The sequence below is a fragment of the Apodemus sylvaticus genome, chromosome 6 (assembly GCF_947179515.1).
Source record: "Apodemus sylvaticus chromosome 6, mApoSyl1.1, whole genome shotgun sequence".
NCBI classification, from domain to species: Eukaryota; Metazoa; Chordata; class Mammalia; order Rodentia; family Muridae; genus Apodemus; species Apodemus sylvaticus.
In genome coordinates, this window is record NC_067477.1 from 107,269,905 (window position 1) to 107,292,653 (window position 22,749).

Here is a 22,749-nt window from a genome sequence, read left to right on the forward strand (position 1 = left end):
CTGGTTATTCATCCTCATAAAGAGATTTCTTTGCTTTTCCACCAAAAATTCTGTCTGGGAAGTTCAGTTTGGATGGAGCTGCTACTTCTGGATCATTCTCCTGACCCAGATCTGTTAGAATTGAAAATTCATCCCCACAGAGTGTCAGGATGTGCTCTGTCCCTGTTGGGACCAACTTGTAAACTTTGTTCCTCTTGGACATTGCCTACACTGTCCCCGGGATATTGTTCAGACATGTTTGTTTTCACATGTTTGCTTGGCTTAGGAGCTGTGAGCTCTTGGTGTGTTGGAGTGGCTGCTGTGTGCCGTGGGAGGTCCCAGGGCCTTAGAAGGTCTTCAACCACACAGTTTGTTTAATGACTGATGTAGGCACAGACACTTATTGCTTATCTTTAGCTCAACATCAATAGTTTCTTTTTCTCCACGACTACTCCCTCCTCCTTTTGGACTTAGTGTTGATTGGAAAAACATTAATAGATTCCCACCTATGGGAATATATCCATATGACGCAAGGCTTACTTGGTTGAGAATTTTTAATTTTCACTTTCTTTAAATTATTGAGAGAGAGAGAGAGAGAGAGAGAGAGAGAGAGAGAGAGAGAGAGAGAGAGAGAGAGAGAGAGGTGCTATATTTTTGTTTGTTTTGACATAAACTTACCCCTCTCCTCATTCTTGAATGAAAATCCTCATGGTTGTCGAGTCCTCTACATTAGTTCCTGAAATCTTCTCTGTACTGTGTGACATATAGCAATGTACAAATAAAGAGGACTTTGTTGAATTTGGACAGCTTTTGAAATCTATTGATCTCAAATTGTAGCAGTGGAATTAATTCTATTAGATCAGTATATTCTATTAGAGGTATAAATTTACCTCTGAAATGGATTAAAGGATATTCACTTAGAAGATTATAAGCAAATCCTCAATGGATTGGCTAGGAGAATAGTTCTCTCATAAGGAGCTCTGTGGGAATTGAGTAAAGCCATAAATCCAGTTCCTAGTTTATCAGTCTAAAATTCAGTGTCCAGATCGTTCATGGCCCTGGACAGATGTGAGGCTCCAGATGTTCCATTGACATCAAATTTCATGAGTCCTTAATCTTATCCATTAGCTCAGGAGGAACAATGGTACCATATTGGGAAGAGACCAGTTCCTCCACAAAAAATTCATGGAGCTTGAAGGCTGGTGTCTAATCAGTAATAAAATACCCAGAACCCTGAGTGGGTGACGGGACACTTTGGTTTTTTTAACACCTTGGAGTGACAACTTGGCTGGTGCTTTCCTCTGTAGGTGAACTTGACTTCACAGCATCTGCTTTGACTTGGACAACCAGAGGACCACCTCCTTGTCTTCCTTGAGCTGCTAAATGCCTGTGCGTACTCCACACTCCAGCAAGGGAAGACGGGTGGAGCTTCTTGGATGATGATGGACGTGCCACTGTGCAGGATGAGGGCAGGCTGTGTGACATCGCCACCACGAGGGTAAGAGCTGTCTTTCTGGGTCAATTTCTCGATGGTCATTGTTATTAGAGGAAGAGGAAAATATTTTACAATAGAGCAATAAAGAGGAAAGCCAAAGATGGCAAGTTGTGGGGGGGGGGGGGAGAGTTCTTCTGACTGTAAACCCTGATGGGCAGTTGATACACAGTGTATAGGCCTGGAAGGGTTAGATTAGAGTAGTGTCATATCACAAGCCTGCTTTAGTAAGTTTTGGGGTGGGCTTGGAAATAAAGCTCAGAGTGCTTCCCTGTCATGCATGAAGCCCTGGCTTTGATCTCCAGCACAGCATAAAAATCAGGCATGGTAGCACACTCCCAGACCTTGAGAGCAGAGGCAAGAATAGAGGTTCAGTTATCCTTGGGTGCTTAGTGAGTTGGGGCTTAGTCTGTGCTAGATGAGGCCCTATCTCAGTGTCTTAAACAGGAAAAAAATGTGTGGTATACATTCTTTCCTTGACTCTCCATTTTTCTTTTTCTTTTCTTCCTTCCTTTCTTTCCTTTCTTTACTTTTTTTTTTTAACATTTACCATTCAGACTTGAAGAAGCAACACTGCTGCTCTTTCAATAAGAGTCCTTTTATGTCTAGCTTACTTTGGATGCCACCAAACTGGAATTGTCAGAAGACTGGCTCAGGTCACAATGTAGCCAGAAGCACACTTCAGTGGAATCATATAATGTTTAAAATCTGGTGGGTCAGTGCAGATATCCTACATAGAAATCAGTTTCATTTTCCACAAACACTGATAAGTCTATCCTCTAATCCCCCAAAGCACTGAGGTGCTCTGTAGTTTCTCGCTGTTGAACTGTGGAGAATATATTACAGTCCCCAACTGTCCCTTTATTTCCTTGACTTTATTGTTTGGCCATTCAAGTCGCTGAACTTTGCCATGCCTGATTTAGAGCTTTCTGCTATTATTTTTTTTTTCGACAAATGGCAATAGCTTTTGTTAATTCAAAATCAGTGTCTTTTACCAGACAAGGACCGGTAGATATCCAAAGAGGCTATTGCTGTAGAGAGGGTGCGTGAATGTGACAGACAAGCTAGACATTTGACATTTGTGCAGAGTGAAAATCAAGTACAGAAGTACTACCATGTGACAAATGTTGGTATAAAGTGGACACAAAGGTCTCTTGGAGAAGATGAGCAGAGCAGGAGAGTTCAGGAGGAGGGAGTTATGAACTTGACCCAGTAATTCAAAGTTTCTAAAACTCCCTATCCTGAGTGCTGGTACTGTTAGAGACATCTATATGACCACGCCTCCATACAACATGGCTCAGGTAGAAAAGTGATTGTCCCTTGTATGCAGAATCTAGGTGATAATGTATGTAAATACATAAGAAAATATACGTGTGAGTACACAGGGTAACATGAGCAAGAAAGGCTAAATATTAGGGGATGAGGTAATGGGCGAAGTAATGAAAGGGTATATGAACTTACCTGTTTTTCTAATTCTGATTCTGTTATAGAGTTTTTGGTCTTGGGAATTGGTAAGAGCATAAAGTATATTTGACACTAAAAGGGTAAAATTTAATATGAAACTCCATTTTCAGACCTGCTCTAATTGTATAAGGTTCATTGAGTTATATAGATTTTGGGTCTGGTTAATCTTGGTGTCTGATGTTTTTAATTTGTTTGCAAGTTATTTTTATAATACAATTTATAAAATTAAAAAAACCCAACAGCACAAAACAAAATCATGGCTCAGGTGGACAGGAGATGGGGTGTGTACACAGGATTAGAAACCCCTCTTGGGGTCAAGATTAAACCTTTCTTATTGAGAACACATTATCTGTGATACTCAACCGTTTTTTAAATGGTACAGCTTCCTGGCTTCTTGGCTTACTAAACCTGAACACACACTGCTTGAGATGAACTGTATAACAGTGCAGAAATCCCTAGGGTTCCAGAGAGGAGCAGCCAGCCACATTAGTGACTGGAACAAACACCCAGATCCAGAAGTAACCTATGCTCTCTGTGTTGGCTCTGGGCCTGTCCTTGAGAACTCACAAACTCACAAAGCAGTAACTAGAACAACTCTGATATACATAATTGTACTAGTCAGATGGAGAAAGAATAAACACGGGAGCAGGGCCAGAGAGGGGAAGGGCAGTTACTATATTAATCTCTTAATAAAGTTCTAATGTTTCCAAGGTTGTTTTGTTTTTGTTTTCATTTTTCACTTGTATTTGATCCTTAAGGCAGGGTATCAACTAATTCTGTCTTTGAAGAGTCTCTTGACTCAAGGTCCCATAGCTGAGCGGAGACAATGTAAAGTCAGGTTTTCTAAGACCTTGCCTTTCCCCTTGCTGGTTGCTTCTGTAGGTCAGCTTGAATTTGGGGACTTTGTGAGCTACTTTGCTCATGGCTGCAATAAAATATCTGACATAAACAATGTAAAGAAGGAGATGTTTAGTCTGGCCCATGGCTTGGGATATGGTCTATCATGGTTGTGGTGGCTTGGTGGCAGGAGTGTGAGGTATTTGGTCACAGTGTGTCACTCTCAGGAAGCAGAGTGAGGTCATTTTTGGTGCATATCTATCTATATTCTTTTTATGTAGTCCTGACCACTAGACCATGGAGTGGTACCACATTTCGGGGTGTGTTTTCCCACATCAGTGAACTGGATTTCAGAAACTTCTCCATGGATACACTCAGAGGCTTGTCTCTTTAGTAATTTAAGATCCTGTCAAAATGACAGTCAATATTAACCAGCATAGGGCCACAGTGGGGTCTCTTTGTTTGGTTAAATGAAGGAGATCATTTATTCTGTTATGCTTTTCAATTGCTCACTAGTGTCCAGGTACTGTGTCAATTTCAGAGTGCAAACAGTTGAAATACAGCATAAATAAAATCACTTGCTACGGTGGGTTCCCTCAAAAAATGTGTTCAGCAAAAATTCCTCAAAGGGTCTTGCTATGTGGCCCTAGTTGGCCTTGATCTTACAGGATTTTTGCCTCAGTCTCCCAAGTTCTAGGATTGTAGGTGTAACCCCCTAATGCTTTGTTTCTTAAGTCATTATTAGTGGAGATTTTAACATATACAGATGTAGAATGATGCATCAAATTCCCAGGTAGCCAGTTCCCAGCTGTGACTGTCGCTAGCATATGACCAATTTGTATGGTCAATGTTACTGTATTCCCCATCTGGTTTTAGAAATCAATATCAAATGCTATATAATATTATCTATAAATATTTTACTGTATATTTCCAGTTAGAATGTTATTAAGAATTAAAAAGTTAATAGTTTATAATATCACACATCTAATTAGTATTCAATGTTTGTCCATATATATATATACTGCAGATATAATACATGTGCAAATAATGAAAGGATATGCATTTTATTGTTATGGTCAACATCCACCTAAAATCTATAGCTTGCTTCTGTTTTCTGTGTCTGTGTCATTTTTTTCTGTGTGGCTTCTCAATTCTGCTGCTAGCATTCCTTTTGATGTCATTGAACAGGTTCTTCTGAAATCTCTTGTTTTATTTTAATTCAGAGTTTGATCTAGACGGGCCCAATCAAATTTAGGTCTGTGTGATGGTTTTTATACTTCCATCAGGAGATGTTTTGCCCTTTGCCTCTTTTGTTACACTGGGCATTACTAAGGAGACAGATGATAGAACTCGGATCTATGTGCTAGGAAATTCCCCATTGATTGTTATCTGACAGTCACTGATAACCATTGTCCAGGTCTTTAAAAGTTTTTAAATTGAGATAGAATTATATCACTTTGCCCCTCCCTTTCCTCCCATTAATCCTGCCCTTGAATCTCTTCCATGTTTCCCCTGCCACTCTCAAGTTTATAGCCTCTTTTTCTTAGATTATTGTTATATAACACATATATGCATATAAGCATATGTACACACATATATCCTTCTGGATCAGGTTTTATTCTTGGTGTGTATATGGTTTCAAGGCTGACCACTCTTACTGGATAGCCAACAAGGGGATCATCCCTGGGGGACGATGATCCTTCTCCCAGCAGTCACTGTTGCTTGTAGTTCTTTGTCTAGAAAAACTTTCCCCTTTCCATGTTAGAATGTCCATTGATTTTACCATTGTGCCAGTCTTGTTTATGGAGCGATTTCTAGGAGAGACTTCTACAGCAGTCCTCCTAGTATTCTGGCTCATACAATCTTTTCAGCACACCTTCCATGGTATTCTCCCAGTCATAGACACCAGAGTGTAATGCTTTGGGACCGCACTCCCCACGATTTGTGGATTTTTTTGCTTTGTATCCAGTTGTGGTTTTCTGTGGTCGTCTCCATTTGCATCAACAAAGGTTTTTTTTAATGAGGGATAGCAGCTACATTTATCTGTCATCTAAAGATAAAGGTAAGATTGTAGGATCAATATAATTTCTTTCTACTTTCTAAGTTTTGTTCAGGTCTTTTGTTATAAGCTGGTAATCAACCAGTACTATTTTAATGCTCAATTCTTCATTCATTAGGTGAAACTCAATTAAAAAAACAGTCTTACTGAGATATACTTCATATATTACAGAATCTGTACTTTAAAGTATATAATTCTATTTTTGGTTATACTCAAAAGGTCATTTAGCTGTCTTATTCCAGAATATTTTTATCACTCTTAAAAGAAATGTGTATCCATTAGCAATGCCATTTCTCTCCTTCCAGCTCCAAGTGACCACTAATGCACTTCCTGTTTGTGTGTGTTATTTGTTGGGGGATATATCATATGTGAAGATGTGATGTATAATGGCATTTCTATGGAACACCCCCCCACCCCCCACACACACGTGTGTGTGTGTGTGTGTGTGTGTATGTATGTATATGAATATATACATATATATGGCAGCATGTTTTAATGTCCTGGCTGATTTACATATATATAAAGCCAGCCCTGATTCTTGAGGTAAACTGGAATAGTCAAAGCATAGATCCCCCTTTATATGTTGTGCTGGCTAGTTTTATGTTAATGTGATCCAAGCTAGAACCACCAGAGAGGAGGGAGCCTCAGTTGAGAAAATGCCTCTGTAGGACTGGTCTGTAGCCAAGCCTGTGGGGCATTAGTGATTAATGTGGGTGAGTCCAGACCATCGTGGGCAGCTTCATCCCTGCTGGGGTTTCATAAAAACTCAAGCTGAGCAAGCCAGGAGGAGCAAGCCAGTGGGCAGCATCCCTCTCTGGCTGCTGCAACAGCTCCTGCCTCCAGGTTCCTGCCCTGCTTGAGTTCCTGTCCTCTCTTCCTTTGACATGAGCTATTATATGGAAATGTGAGTGAAGTAAACTCGCTCATCCTCAAGTTGGTTTTGCTCATGGTGTTTCATTACAATAATATAACCCTAACTAAGACATGTTACTGGATTTGGTTTGCTAGTGATTTGTGGATTATGTTTGCATCTTTATTCCTGGGGGTCAATGATCTTCAGTTTTGTTTCTCTTTTCTCTCTGTAGTTTTGGTATTAAGGGAATACTAGCTTTGTAGAATTGGGAAGGGCACCTTCTTCATGGTTTTGGAAAGGATTGTGAAGATCTGCACTAAGGAGTGATGGCATTCCCAGTGGAGCTGTTGCCGCTTGACTTTTCTGTGTAGAGATTTTTAAAAGTTTATTATAAAATTAAGTATCTTGAAAATTCACTAAGATTCCCATTCTCATCTTGCATCATGTCAGTTGTATATTTCTAGCAGCTTGACTACTTAATCTAGGTTATAGGTTATCTAATGTGTGGGAATGAATTTGTTCACCGAATGCTCTTACAATTCTTCCCACTTCTGTGACATGGCCTCGTCTATTGCAGCTTTTGCTAATGGGGGTTTTCTTCCATTCCTTCTTGTTTCGTGTGGCTGAAGATTCATCAGTTTTATTGATTTTTTTTTAAAGAGTCCAGTTTTTGGCCTTTTGAATTTTCTGTATTCCTATTCATATTTTCTGTCTCATTCATTTCAACTGTAATCATTATTTTCTAACTTGAGAAGAATTAGGCCTTAACTTTTCTTTTTTCCTATGCTTCTGAGGGAGAGAATTCTTATTTTAAAGTTAGGAAAATAGCTTTTCTTTCTGTTTTCTTTCATTAATTTGTTTATGCACTATACATCCTGATCACAGCCCCTCTCCTCCCATTTCCCTCTCTTATAGCCTCCCCCCATCTCCTTTTCCTCTGATAAGGGGGAGTCCCCTCACCCATACCAACCTACTGTGGCACATCAGTTCACTACAGGACTAGGCACATCTTCTCCCACTGAGGCCAGACAAAGCAGCCCAGTTAGGGGGATATGTTCTACAGGTGAGCAACAGAGTCAGGGACGCCCTCTCTCTAGTTTTTGGAGGACCAACACAGAGACTTACACATCTGTTATATATGTGTAAGGGGCCTAGGTCTAGCCTGTGTATGCTCTTTGGTTGGGGACTCAGTCTCTGGAAGCCCCAAAAAGTACAGGTTAGTTGACTGTGTTGGTCTTTTTGTGGAGTCTCCATCCATTCCCGGGTCCTTCAGTCCTTTCCCCCAGCTTTTCCACATGACTCCACAAGGTCCATCTAATGTTTGGTGGTGGGTCTATGCATGTGTTTCAGTCAGTGTCTGGATGAAGCCTTCAGAGGACAGTTATGCTAGTCATTTGATATGTGAATTGTGTCTTGGGTATTCAGAGTTTCTGAGCTAATATCCACTTACCAGTGACTGCATTCCATGTGTGTTCTTTTGTGAATGAGTTACCTCACTTAGGATGATATTTTCCAGTTCCAACCATTTGCCTAAGAATTTCATGAATTCATTGTTTTTAATTGCTGAGCAGTATTCCATTGTGTAAATATACCACATTTTCTGTGTCCATTCCTCCACTGAGGGACATCTGGGTTCTTTCCAGCTTCTGGCTATTATAAATGAGGCTGCAGTGAACATTGTGGAGCATGTATCCTTATTGCATGCTGGTGAATCCTCCGGGTATATGCCCAGGAGTGATATAGCAGGGTCCTCTGGAAGTGTCATGCCTAGTTTTCTGAGGAACCACCAGACTGACTTCCAGAGTGGTTGTACCATCTTGCAATCCCACCAGCATTGGAGGAGTGTTCCTTTCTCCACATCCTCGCCAGCACTTGTTTTCTCCTGAGTTTTTAATCTTAGCCATTCTGACTCGTGTGAGGTGAAATCTCAGGGTTGTTTTGATTTGCATTTCCTTAATGACTAATGATGTTGAACATTTCTTAAGGTGCTTCTCAGCCATTCGAAGTTCTTCAGGTGAAAATTCTTTGTTTGGCTCTGTACCCCATTTTTTAATAGGGTTATTTGGCTCTCTGGAGTCTAACTTCTTGAGTACTTTGTATATATTGTATATTAGCCCTCTGTTGGCTGTAGGGTTGGTGGAGATCTTTTCCCAATTTGTTGGTTGCTGAGGGAGACCATTCTTTTCTTTTTTAATTTGGTATATTCTTTATTTATATTTCAAATGATTTCCCCTTTTCTGGCTCCCTACTCCCCTAAAGTCCCATAAGCCTTCTTCCCTCCCCCTGTTCCTCCCTCTACTCCTTCCCACTTCCCTGTTCTGGTATTCCCCTATACTCCTGCACTGAGTCTTTCCAGAACCAGGGGCCACTCCTCTGTTCTTCTTGGACATCATTTAATATGTGGATTATGTCTTGGGTATTCAAAGTTTCTAGGCTGATATCCACTTATCAGTGAGTATATACCATGACTGATCTTTTGAGACTGAGTTACCTCACTTAGTATGATGTTCTCCAGCTCCATCCATTTGTCTAAAAATTTCATGAATTCATTGTTTCTAATGGCTGAATAGTACTCCATTGTGTAAATATGCCACATTTTTTGTATCCATCCCTCCGCTGAGGGACACCTGGGTTCTTTCCAGCTTCTGGCTACTACAAATAGGGCTGTTATGAACGTAGTGGAGCATGTGTCCTTATTGCATGCTGGGGAATCCTCTGGTTATATGCCCAGGAGTGGTATAGCAGGGTTCTCTGGAAGTGTCATGCCCAGATTTCTGAGGAACCGCCAGACTGATTTCCAAAGTGGTTGCACCAATCCCATGAGCAGTGGAGGAGTGTTCCTCTTTCTCCACATCTTCGCCAATACCCGCTGTCTCCTGAGTTTTTGAGCTTAGCCATTCTGACTGGTAGCGGTGAAATCTCAGGGTTGTTTTGATTTGCATTTCCCTAATGATTAATGATGTTGAACATTTCTTAAGGTGCTTCTCAGCCCTCTGAAGTTCTTCATGTGAAAATTCTTTGTTTAGCTCTGTACCCCACTTTTTAATGGGGTTATTTGGTTCTCTTGGTTCTACCTTCTTGAGTTCTTTGTATATATTAGATATTAGCCCTCTGTTGGATTTAGGGTTGGTGAAGATCCTTTCCCAATCTGTTGGTTGACATTTTGTCCTTTTGACAGTGTCCTTTGCCTTACAGAAACTTTGTAGTTTTATGAGGTCCCATTTGTCTGTTCTATCTTAGAACATAAGCTATTGGTGTTCTATTCAGGAACTTTTCCCCTGTGCCCATGTCCTCAAGGGCCTTCCCCAGTTTCTTTTCTATTTGTTTCAGTGTGTCAGGTTTTATGTGGAGGACCTTGATCCACTTGGCGTTGAGCTTGGTACAAGGAGATAAGAATGGATCGATTCATATTCTTCTGCATGCTGACCTCTAATTGAACCAGCACCATTTGTTGAAAAGACTACCTTTTTTCCCACTGGATGCTTTCAGCTCCTTTGTTGAAGATCAAGTGACCATAGGTGTGTGGGTTCATTTCTGGGTCTTCAATCCTATTCCATTGATCCGCTTGCCTGACATTGTACCAATACCATGCAGTTTTTATCACTATTGCTTTGCAGTAAAGTTTGAGGTCTGGGATACTGAATCCCCTAGAAGTTCTTTTACTGTTGAGAATAGTTTTAGCTATCCTGAGTTTTTTGTTATTCCAGATGAATTTGAAAATGGCTCTTTCTAGCTCTATGAAGAGCTGAGTTGGGATTTTGATGGGGATTGCATTGAATCTGTCGATTGCCTTTGGCAAGATGACCATTTTAAATATATTAATCCTGCCAATCCATGAGCATGGAAGATTTTTCCATTTTCTGAGATCTTCTTTGATTTCCTTCTTCAGAGATCTGAAGTTCTTGTCATATAGGCCTTTCACTTGTTTGGTTGGAGTCACACCAAGATACTTTATGCTGTTTGTGGCTATTGTGAAGGGTGTCATTTCCCTAATTTCTTTCTCAGTCTGCTTATCCTTTGAGTATATAAAGGCTACTGATTTGCTCGAGTTGATTTTGTAGCCAGCCACTTTGCTGAAGTTGTTTATCAGCTGTAGGAGTTCTCTAGTAGAGTTTTTTGGGTCACTTAAGTATACTATCATATCATCTGCAAATAGTGATAGTTTGACTTCTTCCTTTCCAGTTTGTATCCCTTTGACCTCCTTATGTTGTCTAATTGCTCTAGCTAGGACTTCATGAATTATATTGAAAAGATAGCGAGAGGGGAGAGAGGGGGCAGCCTTGTCTAGTCCCTGATTTTAGTGGGATTGCTTCAAGTTTCTCTCCATTTAGTCTGATGTTGGCTACCGGTTTGCTGTATTTTGATTTTACTATGTTTAGATATGGGCCTTGAATTCCTGTCCTTTCCAAGACTTTTAGCATGAAAGGATGCTGAATTTTGTCAAATGCTTTTTCAGCATCTAATGAAATGATCATGTGGTTTTTGCTTTGAGTTTGTTTCTTGAGCATTGATGGATTTCCATATATTGAGCCATCCCTGCATCCCTGGGATGAAGCCTACTTGATCATGGTGGATGATCGTTTTCATGTGTTCTTGGATTAGGTGGGCAAGAATTTTATTGAGTATTTTTGCATTGATATTCATAAGGGAAATTTACCTGAAATTCTCTTTCTTAGTTGGATCTTTGTGTGGTTTTGGTATCAGCATAATTGTGGCTTTGTAGAAGGAGTTGGGTAGTGTTCCTTCTGTTTTTATTTGGTGGAATAGTTTGGTGTTAAGTCTTCTTTGAAGGTGTGATAGAATTCTGCAATAAAACCATCTGGTCCTGTGCTTTTTTTTTTTTTTTTTTTTGGTCGGAAGGCTATCTATGACCCCTTCTATTTCTTTAGGGGTTATGGGTCTGTTTAGATGATCTATTTGATCCTGATTTAATTTTGATATTTGGTATCTGTCTAAGAAATTGTCCATTTCCTCTAGATTCTCCAGTTGTGTTGAGTACAGGCTTTTGTAGTAGGATCTGATGATTTTTTGAATTTCCTCAGTTTCTGTTGTAATATCTCCCTTTTATTTTCTAATTTTGTTAATTTGGATACCCTTTAGTTAGTCTTTAGTGCCCTTTGGTTAGTCTGGCTATGGGTTTATCAATCTTGTTGATTTTTTCAAAGAACCAGCTCCTGGTTTTGTTGATTCTTTGTATGGTTCTCTTAGTTTCTACTTGATTGATTTCAGTCCTGAGTTTGATGATTTCCTGTCTTCCTTTCCTCCTGGGTGAATTAGCTTCTTTTTGTTACAGGGCTTTCAGTTTTTCTGTTAATCTTCTAGTGTATGCTCTCTCCAATTTCTTTTTGGAGGCACTCAAAGCTATGAATTTTCCTCTTAGCACTGTTTTCATTGTGTCCCATAGATTTGGGTATGATGTGCCTTCATTTTCGTTAAATTCTAAAAAATCTTTGATTTCTTTCTTTATTTCTTCCTTAACCAAGGTATCATTGAATAGAGTATTGTTCAGTTTCCATGTGTATGTGGGCTTTCTGTTGTTTTTATTGTTATTAAACACCACTTTACTCCATTGTGATCTGATAGGAGGCATGGGATTATTTCAATCTTCTTATATTTGTTGAGGTCTGTCTTGTGACCAACTATATGATCGATTTTGGAGAAGGTACCATGAGGTGCTGAGAAAAAAGTATATTCCTTTGCTTTGGGATGAAAAATTCTATATATATCTGTTAAATCCAATTGGTCCAAAGCTTCAATTAGTTTCACTGTCTTCCTGTTTAGTTTCTGTTTTCCTGATTGGTCCATTGATGAGAGTGGAGTGTTGAAGTCCACAATTATTGTGTTAGGAGAAATGTGTGCTTTGAGCTTTAGTCAAGTTTCTTTTATGAACAATGGTGCCCTTGTATTTGGAGCATAGATGTTCAGGATTGAGAGTTCTTCTTGTTGGATTTTTCCTTTGACCAACAAGAAGTATCCTTTCATGTCCCCTTTTACAACATTAGGTTGAATGTCAATTTTATCTGATGTTAGAATGGCAACTCCGGCTTGTTTCCTGAGATCATTTGCTTGTAGAATTGTTTTCCAGCCTTTTACTCTAAGGTAGTGTTGTCTTTGACACTGAGCTGTGTTTCCTGTATGCAGCAAAATGTAGGGTCCTGTTTACATAACCAGTCTGTTAGTATATGTCTTTTTATTGGGGAATTGAGTCCATTGATGTTAAGAGATATTAAGGAGTAGTGGTTATTGCTTCCTATCATTTTTGATGTTAATTTTATACTTGTGTGGTTATCTTCTTTTGGGTTTGATGAAAGAAGTTTAATATCCTGCTTTTTCCAGGGTATTGTTGCCCTTGTTGTAATGGTGTTTTCCCCCTATTATCCTTTGTAGGGCTGGGTTTGTGGAAAGATATTGTGTAAATTTTCCTTTATCATGGAATATCTTGGTTTCTCCATCTATAGTGATTGAGAGTTTCACTGGGTATAGTAGTCTTGGCTGGCATTTGTTTCCCTTAGAGTCTGCATGAGCTCCGCCCAGGATCTTCTAGCTTTCATGGTCTCTGGTGAGAAGTCTGGTGTAATTCTGATAGGTCTTCCTTTATATGTTACTTGTCTTACTGCCCTAAGTATTCTTTCTTTGTTTAGTACATTTGGGGTTTTGATTATTATGTGACGGGAGGTATTTCTGTTCTGGTCCAGTCTGTTTGGAGTTCTGTAGACTTCTTGTATATTACGGGCATCTCTCTCTTTAGGTTAGGGAAGTTTTCTTCCATAATTGTGTTGAAGATATTTGCTGGCCCTTTAAGTTGTAAATCTTCACTCTCTTCAATACCTATAATTCCTTAGGTTTGGCTTTCTCATTGTGTCCTGAATTTCCTGGATATTTTGGGTTACAAGCTTTTTGCATTTTGCATTTTCTTTGACTGTTGAGTCCATGGTTTCTATGGTATTTTCGGCATCTGTATTTTCTTGTTGATATTTGAATCTATGGCCCCTGATTTCTTCCCAAGGTTTTCTATCTCCAAAGTTATCTCCCTTTGTTCTTTCTTAGTTGTTTCTACTTCTGTTTTTAGATCCTGGAAGTTTTTGCTCAGTTCCTTTACTTGCTTGTTTGTATTTTCCTGTAATTCTTTGAGTGAGTTTTGTGTTTCCTCTTTCATGACTTCTGCATGTTGATGAAAGTTCTCCTGTATTTCTTTAAGTGATTTTTGCATTTCCTCCTTATTGGCTACTAACTTCTGACCCATATTCTCCTGAATTTCTTTAAGTGATTTTTGTGTTTCCCTTGTAATGGCTTCTAGCTTTTGATCATTTTTCTCCTGAATTTCTTTATGAGATTTATTTATGTCCTTTATGCGTTCCTCTAACAGCATCCTTGCCAGTGATTTTAAATCCAACTCTTGTTTTTCTGGTGTGTTGGGGTATCCAGGACTTGCTGTTGTTGGAGAATTGGGTTCAGATGCTGCCATAATGCCTTGGTTTCTGTTAGTAACATTCCTATGCTTGCCTTTAGCCATCTAGTTCTCCCTGGTGTTAGATGGTCTTATTGTCACTGGCTGGTACTTCAACCTACTGTGGACCTTTAAGTCTATTTCTGCAACACTGGATGACTGGGTTTCCTCTGGCACAGATTGCTGATATGCTGCCTTCCTCTTTGGAGCTTTCCTTTGGAGTCTTGCTCAGTCTTGCCAAGCAATGTTATACTTGGGTTGTCAAGGTGAACCAGGTGTTCCTGGACTGCTCTGTCATGGAGCGAAGATGATGGTGGGGGTGGGGGGGTGCCGGATGGGGGGTAGGGGGATGAGGGAGTGGGGAGAGGGTTAGGGTGAGGGGTGGTGGGGGAGGTTACTCCCTCTGTTGATTCTCACGTAGGACACAGGCCCCACAACCGGCTGGCAGGCTAACTGCCTATATGCTCAGGTCCTGGGCACAGGCAGATCCCTGGCAGTTCGCACCCCCAGAGATCTTAAGCTGGGGATAATACAGAACCTAGTGATGCTTTTCTGCCCTGGCAGGCCGCGAAGATGGCCTTGGGGAGTTTCTCCCTCTGCTGCTCTCCGCACAGGACACCGAGGGGGACCATTCTTAATTTAAGACTTTTTTCTTCCCTTTGACCATAGGTATGTGCATCTGTGTGTTTTTCCCGTAGTCACATTTTTAAAATGATTTATTTATTTTTATTTTATGTGCACTGGTGTTTTGCCTGCATGTATATTTGTGTGACGGTGTCAGATCCCGTAGAGTGTTATTAGATAGTTGTGAACTGCCATGTGGGTGGTGGGAATTGAACCCTGGGCTTTTTGGCATAGCAGCCAGTGCTCTTTACTTCTGACCTTGTTTCCCCGTCACTCTTCTATACACCCTGTTAGTTGGAAGTTTTGTCTTTATTACATTTTTTTTTAAATTTCTCCTTTGCATGACCTGTCCTTGAGGAATGTGGTTTAGCTTCTGCATTAAAAAAATATTCTAAGATTTTCTTTTGTTATTGATGTATAATTTTATTGCATTGTGGTTATTGTACTTTACTATGTTTTGTTTTCTTACTGTAATTTGGATCTTGAATGTCTCCTATCCATGTGTTAGGAGGAGGCTGTGTCCGTGGTTATGGCACTATTGAGAGGTGATATAATCTGTAGGAAGTGAGGCAGTAGTAGGAAGTTAGTTCACTGGGGTTATGCACTGATGAGGATATTAACACCCCTTCTATTTACTGGCTTTGCTTCCTGGTTGCTTTGAGGTTGACCCATGTACAATGCTGTGCTCTCTGTCTCTCTATAGGCCCAAGAGTACAGGGCCTAGTGATGGTGCACTGCAATGTTTGAAATAGTGAGCCAGGAGGCAAACCTTGTCTCTTTTTAAGTTGATTGCCTCAGGTAATTTGTCACAGTGATGATAGATGGCTGGTATACTTTAAGATCTATCCAGGCTGTTTGATGACTTAGCCTTTTTTGGTGTGTATTAGAGAATGTCTATGTCCATTAGAGAGAGTATGCTCTTGCTAGCTATGGTGCTCTGTCTTTGTCAGATCTTCTTGGTTTATAATGATGTTTGAATCTTCTTTATTTCCCTGTGGATATTTGTATAATTGTTCCATATGTTATCGAAGGTGGGATATTGAAATTCCAATGATTTTTCCCTCGAGTTCTGCCATTATTTTTACATCATGTAGTTTTTGGCTCTCTTGCTAAGTATGTTTATAGTGCTTATGCTTTGCTTGATGGATTGACATTTTTATTACTAGCAATGTTCTTTGACTCTGGCAACAATTTTTATCTTAAATTATATTTTGTGTGACATTCAGTATAGTCACACTGACTCCTTTTCAGTTATTATTTTCAACCTTTAAAATCTCAACTTATTTTTAAATGTGAATAATTGCTATTAGGCAATTTAGTTATTTCTACTGCTGTGTTTTCAAATTATTGGAATATTTTTATAAAGAAAAATTTCCCTCATTAACTTGTGTATTATTTTTCTAAAATATAATTTTCCCAGGAAGGCAGGATAAGTAGTTGATTTTTTTCTTCACTTTCACGGAATAATGAGTTGGCACTTTAGTAGTCTGTGAAAGTTGCCCATGTACAGCTTTGGTTTTCAAAAATTATTATCATGGGTGTTTTGTTATCAATGAAGAGGATTCTCTGCAAACAGGAAGACCTGAGTTCAAACCCTATACCTATTTTAAAAGGTCAGATGCATCAGTGTGTACTTGTAATCCCAGCACTGAGTTGGGATGAATAGATATGGACAGATCCTTGGGGCTTTGGCCAGCCAACTTAGCTGAATCTATGAGCTCTTGGCACAGTGACAGACCCTGTCTTAAGGCTGTCTTCTGGCTATTACACTTTTGCACAGCTGCATGCATACACAACATACACATGGGCACAGGCAGAGAATAACTGCTGTGAGTGTAAGAATTTTATTGTATTTGGAATGTTACAATTTGTTGCAGATTTTTTTCTTTTCCCTTTGAGACACACACTTCTCTTCAGCAGTTGGACTTAAAGAAAACCTTAGTTTTCTTTAAATCTTTTTTTTTTTGACTCTTCCTTGTCTTTGACAGCATCATTATTTTCTAGTATACAAGGACATTCCAAGCTCCTCTTGTGTATTTCTGTCCCAGACTGGGAATTGGCTGTTCATCCAAGGAAGCCTTGCTCTTTTAGGGAGATGTTATATTTACTTGTTTCAGTCTCACTAAAACAGGATACTTCTAGATGGTATCTCTACATGGTCTCTCTAAAATAGACAGAGGCAGATATATACAAGAATTTGTTGTGTATCCTTGGGATCAGTGCCTGTGGAGAAGTTCGGAAAGGAGGCTTCAGCAAAAGGAGGTGCTGAACTTTGACGAGCTTTGAACACAGAACTCACTTGGCTGTCGCAGAGCTCCGGAGCTGGGTAGACCACCTTTGTATAAAAAGATGCTGGGTTATAACAGGTCTTTTATGAAGAGTCATTGACTATGTTTCTGACCTTGGGAAAAGCAGCTTTCTTTGGCTGAAGATGACTCCCAAGTGAGGACTGACTTATCTGAGAACTCTTGGTTATTAGTACTCCTAGCATGGGTGCGAATGAATACCTCACTTATAAGAAGGGAGATGAGTGGCCAAGGAGCATCCATCGTCTGGTCATCTGTTTCAGGCTGGTTTTTTTTTTATTTTTATTGTCTTTTTGTTGTTGTTTTGGTAGACAGAGCTAAGAAATAAGACTTTCCATGAGCAAAAAATGAGCTGTATGTTTAGATTGCCATTTCCAATTCAAATTCAGCATCAGAGAGTTTCATTTAATTTCATTGCTTCTCATATTCATGTTTCTTTTCTTTTGAAATCTTGGGGACATTTAAGGACATGAACATAACACTTCCTTTGCTTGATCCTATGTGGTCATAAAAGGTTAGCAATAAGTATGCAGGCTAGAGAGATGACCCAGTGGTTAAGAGCACTGGCGCTCTTCTAGAGGACTTCGGTTCATTCCTGGAAGCCATGAAATTCCAGTTCCAAGACTGTCCTGTGAAGGGGAAACTTAAGGGTTCTTTGGAAAGTCAGTTGTGTGAGAGGATATTTCACTAAGGCAGACATGGGGAGGAATGTTTTCCTGAAGCAGATACAGGTGAAAGGAGGATTCGCTAAAGCAAGCACGTGAAAGAACATGAGATGAAGGATTCTTTGCTAATGACAAGCATGTATTAGTTCACCTTGCATGTGTTGTTGTGCTCCATTTGTCAGGACTCCATAGAGAGTCCCACCAAAAAATTTCTAGTAGTGTTCTGGCAGCTTCTTGCACTTCTGAGGTCCCAGGCTAATTGGTAGAGTGATGTCAGCTGATACAGACTCACATGGGGTTTTGTTAAGACAGACTCATGTGTCGAGGCAAGACCCATGGAGGACACGTGATGTTTGGAGGGAGAATAAATGGAACTCACAGAACAGTGATGGAGGCTTAACTTGCTTCGCTTGCATAGCAAGCTTTGCAGGACGTCTTGGTCTCAGGTCTTGGTGATCTCCACTTTAATGAGAGAGGCACGGTGAAGAACTTTTCCTGGCATCCATGGTGGTCCTGGTCCCTCCTGTTGTCCTAAGCCAATTTGGCTAAGGTCTGACTGTTCCTGTTAGGTTGTGCCACTACAGCTGCTATCCAGACACTACTGGACTGGACCACTGGTATATCCATGAAGTGTTTGTGAGTGAATCGAGCTGCTGCTGCTGACCTGTGAACCTAACTGTTGATTTCCTGACAGTGCAAATGGGATTTGCTCCAAAGAACAATTTCTAAACAAGTCCACCTCCCCTGTATCCTAAGAACCTTTCTTTTCCACTACCTCTGGCGAGTGGTGGGCTAGAAGGGAGTCTAAGGCATTTAAGAATCATCATTAAAATAGATCTTTGACACACCAGAAGAGGACCTCAGATCCCATCACAGAGAAGAGGGCCTCGGATCCCATTACAGATGATTGTGAGCCACCATGTGGTTGCTGGGATTTGAACTCAGGACCTCTGGAAGAGCAGTCAGTGCTCGTAACCCTGAGCCATCTCTCTAGCTCCTAAAATGACTTTTAACTAAAACATTTCCAGAGTATCACGAGCAGAGAGGCCTTTTGGCACTCCCAATGGCAACTTCTGGAAGAACAGAGAGGTATTGAAAGCATGAGAGTTCAAACAGGGGCCATGTAAGTACGTGGGTTACCAATAGCTAATGGTGTCTTAAACTGGAGGTCTATCAGCAAGTCATGAACTGTATACCTTACAGCTTTTCTTCCGAACAGCCAAATAAGGCAACAGCCGTTTTTAAAATCTTTTAGGTATTTTCAGCGGTTTCTGAATTATTTGTAGGAAGCTCTGATTTCATTTGTATAGAGTTTGACACATGTGTCTATCATTAAACCTAAATAACGGAGAGAGCAACAGTGTACTCGTATACATAAAATAAATAAATAAATCTTTTTAAAAAATGTCATTTTAGGTGTGCCGATATCACTGTCCATCCAGTTGTCAGTTATTAAGTGATCAGGCCTTTGGAAAATGAATTTTGTGAGAGAAATACATTTTATAATGTGTCATGATGAAACACACCATTGGCTTTTGGAGTTATGGGTGTTTCGAATCTGTGGTAGCAGCACTTGGAAGGCAGAGGCATGAGGATAACAAGTTCTAAGCCAGCCTGGACTACATAGTGAGGGCCTGTTTCAAAATACAAGTGAGGTCTGGGGAGGAGCTTAGTGCGGAGCTCTTGCCTAGTGTGTGCAAGCCCTAGGCTCTCGCCTCAGGACAAAAAGCAAATCAACAGATCAGCTTGTAATGGGCAGACACAGGAGGTAAGGAGCAGCCTTCTGTGTAGATTCTGTCAGGGCTGAAGAACCTCAGAGGAACAAGCTAAAGTCGGAGTGTCAGCCAGGCCCTGTTACTCCTCATCGGATTGTTGGGGCTTACATTCCTTTGCTGAGCCCACATCTTCATAGGCTGTTTGCTGTTCACTTCTGATTCATGGGCAAGACAGGCCCCCAGGCATCCATATAGGCAACTGACTTGTCTGTTCTCTTTCTTTCTTTTTTTTTTTTTACATGATTATGTCTACTGCCTTGTCTTGATTTATGAGCAAAACCTACAGAAATAAATGTTTTGTGGTTTATCTAAAAATAATACAGAAAATATTGCTGTTATTTTTGGTGAGTAAAATCAATTTTGTCTAGTTTATTTCAGTCTAGAAAAAAATAGGTCTTTGAAAAATTTAAGCAACATTCTTGGTTTCTGGGATCACCAGGCACATACTTGGTGCACAGACAAACATGCAAGCAAAACACCTAGATACATGAAATAATAAACATTTTTAAAAAGAACAAGTGTGTAACTGTGATTGCCAAAAATATTTTAATACTGCTATTTATTTTTTTTCCCTAGGCCACATACCAGTAGGATGTATAGTCAGTTTGTTGAAGTAATTCAGCCATGTGAGGTTCAGTCACCGGGTTGATAGAATAGTATTTAATTTTTAAGGAATGTCTGTTTGATTTTAATTTATTTTTTTTTTATAATTAGGCAAACATTAGCATGGTTCCTGAATTCACTTTCTGACATTGTCCCCTATGGCTATTTTATGTTTTCTTTGTTTATATTAGTATTGTTTCTTTTTTTGTATTAAAACACATACATATACAAATATATACATGTATGCATATATATATGTGTGTAATACACAGCTGTAATTTCCCTAGATTTCTTAATTAAAATATTTATTTATTTGCTTATTCTATGTGTATGATGTGTGAGTGGTCAGAGGACAGCTTGAGGGAGTCATATCTTTTTTTCTACAAGGTATGTCCAGGGATCAAAGCCAGGGTGAAAGGCTTGGTGGCAGGTGACTTCCCTGGCTGAGCCATCTCTGGGGTCTAGTTTCACCTTCTTTCTTAGAACAGTTGCTGCATATTCCTGACAGCTTTCTGTGTTTTGATTCTTTTCCTCCCATTTAGTACAAATATCCTGAAAACTACTCCTTTACACACATACTCTCTCTCTAATATGTATATATGTGTGTATACATACACATATATGTAGTGTGTATGCGGTGTGTGTCTATATGTGTGTCTGTGGGTGTGTCTCTGTGTGTAGAGAAATAGATCATACTTTTTTTTTGAGCTGTTCCTCTATTGATGGACATTTGGATTGTTACCAGTTACACACCAGTTATTTGCTTGTGTAACTTTGGGAAAAAATTTCTAGAACAGAGATTACTAAATCTGAGGGTAATAGCCTATGCCAGTCCATCAAATATTGTCAAGATCTCCTCCCTAGGGGATTCCCCTTCATTCTGTATTCCCAACACAATGTGGTGGAGCATGTTTCCCCACAGGTTGGCCAGCACTACATGTAGATGTTCTTTGGGATCTTTTGCAAGTGTGTGCATTAGATGTCATGTGACGTGTCAGTGTGGTTTTCGCATGCACTCATGAACAAGGTTGAACATTTTTTTTTGTCTGGCTTTGGTCCCATGGGTGGTTTTCTTTGATGAACTCTCTTTTCTTATCTCTTGCCCATTTCTCACATTTTTATAGCTCATTTTCTTCTTTAAAAATAGCCACTTTATATAGTAAGTATACTAAACCCCCTCTGTGTGATATTTGTAGCAGTATTTTCTATAATTCATTTTTATGTTGCTATGGCATTTTCTTCCATATAAAATTACTTTTACACAACCAGAAATTTTGATTCAGAAAAATCTCCCCATCTTTTGCTCATAAATTAGTTGAATCATCCATCTTCTAAATATAAATATGGGTCAATATATATTGACACATGCACATATATGTTGTATAATGACAGTCATCCCTTGGTTTCTAGGATTCCTACAGATACACATCCTGAAACCCCATGTAGTGTAACTTCAGACTCCCTGAAGTCTAGTGATATCTACAAGATATAAGGTGCTTAATAAATTAATTTTCAGTTATTCAACATTGGTGTAGTACGTGCATAAATAATACACATGGTCTCCTGCATGTTTTAAATGGTCTTTATATGATTGGTGACACCACACAGTATAAGCGAGGTGTCAATAGTGTTGCCCTATTGTTCAGAGAACAATGAGAAGAGAAAACTGTGCACATGTTAAATGCACACATTTTCTACGTTTCTTAGTCTATGTTTTATTTTGTATCATACATCAAAATTCACACTTTCCTAGTTATTAGATAATCTTACTCATTTTTAAACAGTAAGTACTATTGTTTCTTAATTTAACTAGTATCTAAAATGTCCTATGATATAATTAGTCAGAATTAAAAAATAAACAAATTGTATGTTCTTAAATGATAACATTTTACCTTTCTTTTCTCTCTTAGCTTTTCATTGCTTCTTTGTGGATTTTGCATCATGCACCCCATTCCCACTCCTCACCATCTTTCCACCTCTGCATTCTGCCCTTGAAACCACTCCCTCAAAGCAAACAAAAACAAAACAAACAAAATCTTGCCCTGGAAGCTGTGGTGTGTCAGTGTGTTGCACACTACAGCCTTTGGCCCAAACAGCTTTACTTGCAAATTCTCATTGCAATGAGTCGTTGGTCTGATTCGAGGCCTCTGGCTTCTGCTACACCATCAATACTGGATCCTCACTAGGACTCCTCTGTGATATCCCGTTGTTGCCCCATATCACGGATGTCCTCTAGCTTTGGTTCGGCCATACTGGTCCCTTCATGCACTCTAGCAATTTATAGATAGGGTAGATTGTGGTAAGCCAACTCAAAGCCCTGGATCTGGGCCTGGGTGGTAGCTGAATTAGTCAGTCCGGCACATCTCCTGCCCTCAATCCACTAGGACCAGTTCTCCCACTTTGCCCAGGTGAGCGGCAAACTGGCACTCCTGCATCCTGGAACTGGAGAGGGGCAGGGCCAGCCTCTACCATGCTCACATCCTCAGGAGTCAGCCTAGGCAAGGGGTGGGGCCTGTTCTCCCATCTGCCACAGGTGGCAAAGGGCAGGCATTTAGGATATTTCTCCTGAGCCCGTGTCCAATGGGGGGGGGAGGTCTGTGATGCCTGGGTATGGTGTGGGTCTGTTGTCTCTAGTGTTGTAACCT

At 39.9% G+C, this 22,749-nt stretch overlaps 1 protein-coding gene across 9 annotated transcripts in view; it reads left to right on the forward strand.

The window, feature by feature from the left end:
• Kcns3 (potassium voltage-gated channel modifier subfamily S member 3) overlaps positions 1-22,749 on the forward strand; it is a 57,475-nt gene that overhangs the window by 28,118 nt on the left and 6,608 nt on the right. For all 9 annotated transcript variants that reach the window (XM_052186110.1, XM_052186106.1, XM_052186109.1 and 6 more), the window contains one exon: positions 1,287-1,477. The gene's annotated coding sequence lies outside the window, so the exon portion shown is untranslated. The remainder of the gene's footprint in view (positions 1-1,286; positions 1,478-22,749) is intronic.